Genomic DNA, 12,138 nt, shown 5'->3' with positions numbered 1-12,138 from the left:
AGATCCAAGTCAGCTCCACCTCTGCACCAAGGCTGAGCCAATCAGCTGTACCTCTGTGATAACATATTTAAGAAGGGACATGGTGAGGATGAGTTGGACTTGTGAGGAGGAGTTGCAGCAGCTGCATGAACACCAAGGTCAGTGGAGGAACGGAGGAAGAAAGGAAAGGGGAGGTGTGCCAGAGCAGAGACCCCCCTGTATCCTGTGGGGAGACAATGGGGTGCCCCCCCCTGCTACCCATGAAGATCTACGGTGGAGCAGACACTGATTTATAGCCTGTGTTTAACATGGATGATCAAGGTGCTGTGTCTGAAGAAGGCTAGGGTCTTGTGGGAGAAGGTAGACCCCCGCTGTTATAGTTCAGCACTGGGACAGCTGCAGCATGCAGAGGTTGTCCCATGCCAGAGCAGCTCAGGAAGGGCTGCAGCCGTAGAGGGACTCATGTTGGAGAAAGTTTGTGGAGGAATGTCTCTTATGAGACGGGGACCACGATGGATCAGGGGGAAGAAGTTCCAGAAGCTACCCCTACAGAAGATGGAAGAAACAGCAGCACTCACTGCACCCTCCATTCCCTCCACCTGCACCACTGGGGGGAGGAGTAGAGATATCAGGAGCAGAGCTGAGCCCGGGAGGAAGGGAGGGGTGGGGGGAAGGTGTTCTCTAGATGTGGTAATGCTTCTCACTGTCCTACTCTGTTAAGTGTTGTTAGTGTCTGTAATAAATGCATGTTCTTTTTGTTCTTCCCCTAACGAGTCTGCCTTTTGCTCGTGATCATAATAGGTGGTCTACCCCTCCTGGTCCTGTCTTAATTCCCGAGCCTTCTTATTGCTGAGATAAAAGGGAGGAATGAGTGGCTATGTGGTGCTCAGTTGCTCTCTGAGCTCAAACAATAGCAAGCAAGCTCCAAAGGTGCTCCAAGTTAATAAAATTAAAGGATATCTTTTCATCAGTCACATAACATCTAGAGATAATTGATAGTGAAAGGATCATTGTTTCTCTAGAAAAAATCACTTTAAAATTGTGAACTCTGAGAAGCTCCAGTGAGTAGTAACTGAGGAAGAGCTATGGAACATCATTGTCCAAACAGAGGATGCATTTTTCAATATTTGTTGAGTCACGCTGACTGGGAGACTGAAGAGAATATATTTTAATTAGTAGCAGTATTGTTTTTAAGATGAGCATATGCATATGTACACAATAGTCTTGTTTTCAGGAGTAGCATCACAAGACATTATAGAACATGTGCAAAAATCTATCTGTAGAAGAGTGACTCTTTATGTGCGTGTGTGGTAATCATAATCAGTCACACTGTATTTCTGCCTTGGGATACACAAACTGAAAGAAAGGTTGAGAACCACTGTTATAGATAATCCTCTGTAATGATCTTCTTTTCTTCAGGACAATCTTGACAACAGCACCTTGCCCTAGGAAAGTTTTCTTTGATCCATTTTGTGACTGAAATACAAATTCTCTATTTTTCATTTACTTCTCTTCAAATTAATGATCCCTGCAATAAGGATGCCCTGACCAGGAGTGGTTTCTCCAAACAGATTAAAAGAAATAACAAAGCTAAAACTCAGGATTGGGAATTGGGTCAGAAAGGTGGGAGGGTGCTTGGTCTATATTTGCTTTTCTATCTGCTTTTTTAAGGATGCTGTCATGTTCTGTTACACAGATCATCTATTTGATATTGTTTCACTTACCAAGGATATAGACAATCAGCATTTTTAGGAGCAGAGGAGAGATGAGGATTTTTAAGGCATAATGGTTCATTAGAGAGACAATATTCATTAAAAAATTATGCAAAGTAATGTATGAACATTCATACAAAAAGCAAACTGATAGCAGATCTCTGTGGCCTAGTAAAGTTATCTACAGTTTGGTAAAAAACATGTCTCTTTGTGGCTGTGTTAAAGAATCTGATAAATTTGTCCACTGCTGATATAACTATACAAAATAATTGCAAGTTCTAGACAGCTGAATCCCAATCAAGTATCCTAAATACATTCCTCATGCCATTTGAGATGCCTGATAACATTCAAGACTTTTGCACGGATATAATAAATTTAACACAGAATTACAGGAGACCAAGGCTCCTCTGGAGTCGCAGCAAGAGAAGAGTGAAATATTTCATTCACTTAAAATAGCAGCATACACGTATACATCAGCTTTATAGCCTAGATGTACTTTTTTTGTGACTCTGTCTTTTTGCATTCTTTTGTCTTAAAACTTAAATATAAAATACATTAAAAAACCAAAACCGAAACAACAAAAAACATCCCATCCACGGGACTTTCCTTATGTCAAACTTTGTCTTCCTGGATTTTTTTTTTTCTCCTTTTCCTCAAAAGGGGGCAGTTGATCACGATGACAGGACGGTCAGCATGAGGACTTGAGGACTTCTTTACTGACTGACTGCTGTCCCCCAAATCCCTCAAATTCCATGCTGTAACTAGAAACAAAGGCAAATAGTACTTAATCATATCCTTTTCAGGTTCAGACTACTTCACCTACAATTTTCCTTCAGCATAATCAAAAGGACACAGCATCTGGAAATGTAAGTCTGAATTCACACAATGGCTGAGTCTAGAGAGATCACTGGAGACTGTCTATGTCCAAAACTCAGGACCACGTCCAGTCAGGTTTTGAATAGCTTCAAGGATGGAGACTCCACAATCTTCCTGGGCAAACTGTGTCAGTGTTTGACCAACATTACTGGAAAAAAACCAAACCAAACCAAACCAAAACAAACAAACAAACAAAAAAACCACACACACCAAAAAAAAAACCACAAAAACAAAAACAAAAACACAAAAACACAAAGCCCCAAACTGAAACAAACCAAAAAAACACAAACTAACCCAAACAATTTTCTAACATTGAAAATACAATTTCCTGCATTTCAGCTTGTCCCCTTTGCTTCATGTCCTGTCAATGGGCACCACTGACAAGAGTCTGCCACCACTTTATTTAGTCTCCCACATTCCCCACCAGATATTTGTGCACATGGATAAGATCCCTCAGAGCTTTCATTTCTCCAGGCTGAACTGTCCGAGCCCTCACAGCCTCTTCTCATTAACCAGATGTTCCAAACCTTTTATCATCTTTGTGGATATTCACTGGGCTTTTTTCAATATGTCAATTTCTCCACTACTGGGGAACTTAGTACTTGACAGATCACCCCAGATGTGCTTCACCAGTGCTGAGAAGAGAGGAAGGAACACCTCCCTCAACCTGTTGGTAACACTGTGACTAATACACCCCCAAGAACCTGTTTGCTTTCTTGTGCCTCAAGATCATACTGCTGGTTCATGGTCACATTTGTTGTCCACTAGGACCCCCACACCCTTCTCTACCAAGCTGCTTTTCATCTGGTTGGCCCCAGTTTATGATAATGCCTTGAATTATTCCTCCACAAATGCAGGACTTGATACTTCTTTTTCCTAAAGTTCATGAGGTCCTCATGGGTCCAATTCTGCAGACTGTTGAGGTCCTTCTGAATAGCACAACAGCACTGGTGGAATGTAATGTTATATGGTCAATAGAGTAGCCATGTGCCAATGGACTTGGACAGAAAATCAGTGGATAAGCTAAATTCAAACTGCTGCTGTTGCTGTTATTAGTATTATTCTTATTTTTGCTTATACTTGCCATAAGCCAGTAATAAATCAAGGCAAATCATCAATTGACACTTAAATGAAACAACAGTAAAGAAAAATAATGTAATATCATTTGAGACCAAATGAATCTCCATCATGAATGCTATGAAAAGAAAGAGAAGTGAAGATTTTTAAGGTCTTCCAAGAGATAGATGTTTTTCTACAACTACAATTTTTTTCACCAACTACTTGACTACACTTTCTCAACACTTGACAATCTGTTTCTTAAATAATCACAGTGATTTCCTGATATTAAAGTAAGGAAAAAAAAAATATAGACTTGTATTATTATTCCTTTTGTACTTCCTTGAGATGGATGATACCAAGGGATTTATATCCTTGGCTTAACTTCATCGTTATAGGAACCAAAGTTAAGCACTCAGCACATTCATTGACTGTGGAGTGTCAAGCACATACAGAATAAAATCACCATTTGCAGGTGAACAGCTGTCAGCTTTTGTTCCCAGCTAGCAGACATTAATACCAGATTGTAATATTAATAATTAATAATAATTGTTATTAATACATTTCTAAATTTTAAATCACTGTTTCCTTCCAGCATAAGATACTCTTCACTGTGTCAGATGCTGTCTTTGGTTTTGCCAGAGCATGTCAACCTTTAACTAGAGGACAGCATATCGAGAAGCTTGTTCACTTTCCATGCTCGATTAATCTTAAATCTCTCTTTGGAACACATGCTATCAAATGTGTCAAACATGCAATAGTTTTTTGATGTGGATTCCATCATATTCAACATTTAACTGGAGTCATTGAGCTTATTTTATCAATATTTTTATTAGTTATCACTATCTGATCATTCTTATTTTACTGACTTTGGTCAGGCTAAATTTAAAATTTGCTCTCCACGTAAGAAAATTAATGACTAATCCAGCAAATATGATATTGCTCTTTTACTACATAGCTAGAGTAAATGTAACATTCATGAAGGTTTTACAATTTATTGCTACATCAAGAAAGTCAGCTATGCAATTAACTGGTTGCTAATTTTTTTAAGCCCTTTCTTCCAGTGCCTGGCTTTGCAAATTAAAATAAGCTTGATCCAATATTAAATTTTGGGATGTTTACTGCCTTAAATCAGGAAAAAAGTAGAGAAAGCAGAGCTGTTTCATGTGGTAAACAAGTTAAGTGACTATTGCCCAGGGCTACCAAATAAGTGTGCACAGCCATAATGACAATTTGTTGTATTTGTAATATTTTGTTTAGAAAAGAGAACATTATGTTGATATGTAAGTAACAAACAATTAAATCATCATGGAAGCTGTGGCACTGTTTCTTATCCTTCTAAAATAACAGGCACAGACTAGTCTCAGGGAAGACTGATCTTTAGGGACTAAAGCTGACAACATTAGAAAGTATTGAGCTAGCATCCCCAAAAAGGAGATGAACCAAGTTTATATCCCAGGAGCCATTTAAGCTGAAATTACTGCTGACAGCATCATTATTGAATTACTTATTCATATGATGGTAGCAAATTAGAAGCAGGGCTCATGTCACTGGGTGCTATACATAGTTAAAATGCACGTCTACATGCCGATTTTTGCTCCAAATCTTTGAGGTGTTTCATGGAAATAACTCCTGAGTCAGCTCACTATTTCTCTGCTTTCATCAGAGGTATGGGGACAGGTAAAATACAGCCCTACAGAGCTGTTCCCCATCAGGTTTTACATTTAACTGAACACATTAACAGGACACATGTTCACTTGGTTGTGAACATCTGTAAAGATTGCGGCTTCATGATCCTTGACAATATCTCCCAGTGAGGAAGATGGCCTCTCCTTATAAAAAGATCAGCTGATTTGCCTTTCCTTTTATTCTCCAAGGCATTAGAATCCATTAGAAAATACAGAACCAAAATATTAAAAATATCTCAGTATATCACTGGGAGATATTAATCATTCAGGTGTGTTATATGCACAATGGGTGAAGAACTGTGTTTATATTTTTTCTGTCCATTTATCCTGAAGTGTAGTAGATTTTGCAACTAGAATGATAAGTTTTCAAGAAGTTGTACAGTTGAAACATTAAACTATATACTACAAATGGAAGTTAGGCTGAAACCTAAAAGCTATTAAATGGAGCTGAAGGCATAATGTGCATGCACACATTAAAAGTGAAATTTCTCAGATGAAGTCAAGCAGCTCAGGGGAGATGAGGATAACAGCTCTAGGACCATATTGTTTCTGAGCCTTTTGTTGTCACAGCAGGCTTGACAACAGTCAAGGACCGAATTCTTCATTTATGAATCACACAAACACCTTTTTCAATAATCCTTTAACTAGCACAGGCAGTTTGATTTGGAAGAGATTTGCAGCTTGAGAGAGCACCTGGAAATGTCTTTGATGAAAGTTGAGATTTTTCCTACAGAAAAAGAAAAATCTATCTCTTTTACAAGTCCTGAGGAATAACTGAATGATTTAACTCAAGTAAAGAGGGAAGTAAGAGTAGAACAAACTACTGTCAGTTGAAAGGGACCTACAAAGATCTTCTAGTATAACTGCCTGACCCGTCCAGGGCTGACCAAGTTAAAGCATGTTGTTAAGGTCATTGTCCAAACACCTCTTAAGCACTGACAGTCTTGGGGCATCCGCAACCTCTCTAGGAAGCCTGTTCCAGTGTTTGAACTCTCTTGGTAAAGAAATGTTTCCTAATGTCCGGACTAAACCTCTCCTAGGACAGCTTTGAAAGGTACCTGACCAGGAAACTACAAAAATAGATTTTTATCTCTGGGTACAGAATCAGGATCTTGACAACAGGTTGTACTCCCTTCGTTGGCCCCAGTTCCTGCTTCTCCATCAGAGCTCTGGCTACTTATCCAGTTTCTTTTCCATTATGTCAAGCCATAGGGAAGTTTCCACTCTATATGTCAACCGGAAGAGTACATGTAGCACATTAATCTGTGCCCTGCTCCTTTCCACAAGGAGCTACAAAGGGATATAGGAACTGCCATCACAAATGCAGTGAACATCATGCCTCTTTATGAGACCGAGGAAATGACCACATTTACAGGAAGAGATGATTCAATGCCTTCCTGACCTTCTTTACTTATAGTTAGACCACAGCTGTCCCAATTTCCATCAAGCTATTATTCATCATATTCATTGTTCATTGAAAGCCTTTTACTTCCACACACTGCAGCTGTAACATGACAAGAGACAGTCCCTGTTTCACAGAATCTATCATTGACTAGACACAGTGATACAGAGATGTGGCAAAGCACTTGAACCCAATCTCTAAAACCTCAACCCATTGACTGAGTGGGCAAGTCATTCCTTACATGAAACATTACTTTGCTTGTTATGGCAGTACATCTCTCTACAGGAGACTGTTTGCCCACTTTCATGAGTTTTGGTGTTTCATTAGCTACTCAGATCCCAGAGAGCACAAGGAGGTCAAAATCTTAACTGTGTGATGGATTAGTTTACCAAAAATAATAGTACTTGAAAATGGTCATATGGAAAAGCTACAGTACAGCAGAGTCTAGTTGTTAGATGATGCCTCAGACACACCATACCAGGAATTGTATTAATTTTACCTCCCCCCAGGAGGCATTTCAGCTTCAGTTTCTCTTGCAGAGAGCACATAAGTGAATAGGGTGTTAGAGAAAGTATCCAGAGCACTAAAAAATACATGCACCTCTTGGTCATTCTGTACATGTTGGGAAGGGGAAATATGAATTATTGTGGACATCTGGGATGGTTTCATGTGTGAAGGTGTCATTGTATGCATACAGACCCGGGTGTTTTGGTTCTTCCCAGCTGATCGCTGGACTTTAGGACAAAGAGAGCATCCTTATACCTCATAAACAAGAAACAGACAGAAGTGCTTACTGAGGAGAAAGTTCTCATTAAATTCCTTTTCATTAGAAGAGAGTTTAAAAATTGTTAAATTTTAAAAAGGTGGAGGAAGTCACAGACTCACTGAAGAAAAATAATCATGAAGTTTCTCAATTACACTTGAATATTATACATGTGTATTCCTGTCCCACTGTAACTGGAGCAGGGTTTATCCCTCCAAAAGTTGTTCCAAAATTAAATTTATTAAAAGTGGAATAAATTGAGAGTGAGGCAGACAGAGATGCTCTGATTTCTTTGTTCCCTTTCCATAAATATTAATGCATTTACTAGGTGCTGCCATTGTGACATGTTGTGGACGGGGGCAGAATGTGTGCTCGCCTGGCGTTCAGCCTCGCTGCATACAGATGAATGCTTTCAGAAAAGCTGCAGGTGAAATACACACACAAAGTAAAATTATAGCTGCCCCTTGTCAAATGCAGTAACGTGGGCCAATAATAGCTGCTTATTCCATCAGTGGATAATGCAGTCATTGTGTCAGAGACCTACTCAATGGTGTTGTAGTATTAGGGGGGGAAAGGTAACAAAGGTTGCAAGAGAAAGTGTGAAAGTGGTGGTTTATCACTAATACTTCCTCCCCAGGCAGACTTCAGAAATGTTTCCCTTCTATCACAGTAGTCCCTTTACAACTTTCCATTCACAACCTTTGTCATTCTCAAAAGAATAGGAGTACAGGCTATATAATAGACTGAAAATTCGTTAGAAATGAATAAATTATCATGTGTAAAAGCATAGATTTAGTTTTAGTTGCAAGAAACAAAGGAAAGGAAAACTAATTCCAGAAAAAAAAATCAGAGATTATGATTTCTAGAGGTATCATTATTTTGATGATGACACCATAGGAAGTTTTAAATCATGAATGAATTGTGGCAGCTACTTTATAAATAAAAGACAAGTGACAATCTTGCCCTTGAGAATCTAAAATGTACCAAATGGAAGGGAACAACAGGAGACAGATAAATGGGTTTTCATAAGGAATTTCTGAGACAGTGTGAGTTTATGTGAAAATGCAACGGACTTTTAAATTGTATCTTAATATCACAGGTAGCTCCATACCACAACTGTTTTATCTCTGTTCTTTTAAAAATACCACTTTTAACATGTCTTGATAGGTGGTCATGTTAACTTAAGGGGAATTTATCTGGCTTTATAAACCTTAGAGAATCAGTCTAGCTTTGTCACGTGAATAAACCACACAATAGGTATATAGAGATAGGTAACAGAAATGGACAAATCATCTCAAGCTCAATGAATTGTACCCTAGAAATGTCTCTTTGTCTTTCTACTAACTATAGAAGAAGACTAGATTTTAAGTTAAACATTCTTCATAGGGCTAAAATATGGGTAGATTAAATCAATCCTGACTGGAATAGAAATGATGACTCTGAAAAGACCTTCTATGAAAACATGGAAATTAATTCAGCTGATGTCAAAGGTCTCATACCTGTTAGAGATAACTAGGTATCTGGATTTCCATCCATATATCAGGTCCATTTATCATAACAGAGTGATATTTGTGATTAAGATTATTTTGGTACTTTGTTATAAGCACTCTCAATCTCAAGACTGGGACACAAAGAAGAAAGAACAAGAAAGGATTCTTAACAAATTGTTCTCCTCTGAAACCAAACGTCTCTCAAAACATTTTTTTCCATTAATTTGTCTAATAATTTAAAACACCTGATTGAAATTTTTTATCTGGGATTATGGCCACGATTTCCTTCCTCTCTCAGCCAATGGCAGGAAATTGACCAAAGGGTGCTTCAGATCCTGCTAAATATACTCAGTACTCGAACCCTACCTTCTCAGGTACATGTTTCAATCAAGTTTCAAGTATATTTAAGTATCAGCCAAATTTAAAACCTAGAAAACCTCAGATAAAGTGAATTAAAAATCAACAGCTCATAATCAGCCTTTTTTCTTATTTAAATAGCAGATAAGTGCATTTAATTGTTTCCTCAAACCTTTTGACAAGTTTATTTAAAAATACATGAAGTAAGTAATCTGTGTGAGAACTGAAAAGCTTAAATTTTGGAGATATTTTCCTTCAGGTGCTGAATAGAAATGTTTTCTCCAAAGTTAATAAAATCCTTAAAGTTACAGCTTCTAATTCTAAGATTAACTGAATTTAAATAACAATGTGTAGTAATCAACAACAGCATAGTAGCAGCACCAGATATACAATCATTTCACAATTACTGAGTGTTAAATACCAAAAGGTTGTAAATGCTTTGTTTGGATCCTTATAGCAATAGTATTTCAGTTAAGTTTATACCTAGATTTGAGATGAGAGGATTTGGATATATCTGCACCAAAAGATGATATGTGAGGAAGGGCCTTGAATTTTTTAGTGTATAACAGCCCAGGGAAAATAATTAATTTTTTGAGATCTTGAACGTCTCACTGAATTCCAGAATATTAAGATAGAAACAAGTGATTATGAATAAATCAATTGGTGCAAAATAAAAGTTGGCATTTTTCATACAATTTCTACAATTTTCTCATACATTTCTAGACTACATTATTGAACAGCTGGTCTAAAAAAAAAAAAAAAAAAAAAGGGTGGGAGTGGGACCTTTACTTCTCCCACATAGACAGTTATTAAGAAAAAATTCTTTGCCAAGAGCTCATAACCCATAGCATCTTGATTTGAAGTATCACTGGATTAATTTTATTTGATCTGCCTAACCTCAAAATACAAAGGTTTTGATTGATGTTTTCTGCCGCCTCCTCTGTCATTCTCACTTAAGATCTAATAATACATTAAAGAAATTCAGAGCCCCTTTTCCTGCACTATCCTCTTCCTCACAGTTTTAGCACTTTTAACTTAAGAACCCGTCAAATATCACAGAAGATTCAGAAGTTATCCTACTGATACTTCTTTATTGAGGTTGCAATTTTAAGTCTTTTTCTTTGTCTGTTACAAAGTCCATCTTTTATTAGGTGTAGTAAGGATTAGAAATGATTAACTAAAAGCAAACTGAAACTGCTTTGAATAGCTTATTATTAATAAACTTCTTTTAAGTAAACAGCTGACCCAGCTGCATATTAGAAAATATCAGATGGGAGCAGTCACTGTGGTGTTACTGGAATTCAGCAATAGCATAGTTAGTAGTGGTCACCAGAAGGAGTTAATATAACCAGATCTTACAGTTCTGAGAATAATTAGCATATAATGTTTTAGATATATTCTTCCTCATTATTAATGTTCTCCAAGACCAAGCAGGCAATTTTTCATCTCTGCAGACACATGTATCATGCCACCAAACTGTGAGTGAAAAATCCTTCCTTCTCATTTGTAGAAATTGAGGTCTATGAGCAAAATCACTGTGAAGTTATAGGGTAGATCACAGGATTAATTTCTTCCATGCCTGGAAAAATTTTAGTCTTCAACCATCAGCTATATGAGGCCTGAGAAAGTCTGTCTTGTCCAGTAATGACATTTATTATTGAAAACGTAAGGTTTAATTTAAAATAATAAAACAATAACTAGCACTGAATGACCTCTCAAAACATCTTATGAATTCAAAACAGAAGAGAAATTAGGTTGAAAAATGTGCTTTCAAGGTCTATGACCATAAAGTTTATCCATACATCTAAGCCAACATTCACAAAGCTTCTTTCTTTTTTGAGAAAACATATTTTCCATCATGACCCTGATCTGTTCATTCTGCATGATGGCATGGGTCCATCTAATTGATATCTGAAGTGCTATAACCTTTTATAACCTGCATCTGTTCCAGGATCAAATTTTGTTATTTTCTTACCTAACATTTCCTCATCCTGCTGTGATATTCTGTAAATATTATTCATCATTCAACTTCTTTTATATCAAGTAGCCATCTCTACTAAAAAGTCTTCATTTCATGAATAGAAATATCTACAAAAATTCAGAAAATAAGTAGGGAAAAAAAATAGCAAATCTTTCATACCTAATTAAATAAAAAAAAAAAAAAAAAAAAAAGGATAAAATAATAAAATATAGTTTAAAGCAAAGAACTTAGAGGACACAGAGATAGAAAGGATCTTTGTGTGATTATTATATCAGAGAAAAATAAATATTTTTAAAAGTTAGTCTTTCTACTGTGTGATGTCCTCCGTATCTGGTACCTGTTTGACAGTCTAAGGCTGTACATATTTTCATAAAAATAATTTTGTTCCTCAGCTTCATCAATTTATTTGCTACTTCATCCTTGATAATTCACACTAGACTTGTTCTTCTATTTTTCCTCAAGATGTACATATTTTCATCTCCACTTATGTCTCCAGTATTCCCCAGACAATACTATGTCTCAGTTGGGTTGGTGTACAATCAGAAAATGAAAAATTTCTCAGCAATCCTCTTCTTTCTTGTTTATGAGGAACAGAAGCAAAAAGTTAGAAACAGTGTCTCTGGACAGTTTCTAGAGATTACAGAAATAGACACTATTCCAAAACCCAAACAAGTCAATTAAGAAATTAATTGACTTCAAGAGGCTTTGGAGCAATACATAATGAATGTAGGTTTATCTCACTATCTGATGAAGAGCTTCAGATCAATCAGCATTGCAGCTCCTCAAGAGAAGAAAACTATCTATAAACAAATACTGATTTGTTATGATACTCTC

This window comes from Tyto alba, unplaced genomic scaffold (genome assembly GCF_018691265.1).
Source record: "Tyto alba isolate M040663 unplaced genomic scaffold, T.alba_DEE_v4.0 Super-Scaffold_42, whole genome shotgun sequence".
Lineage (NCBI taxonomy): Eukaryota > Metazoa > Chordata > Aves > Strigiformes > Tytonidae > Tyto > Tyto alba.
This window is presented reverse-complemented; position numbering follows the sequence as displayed.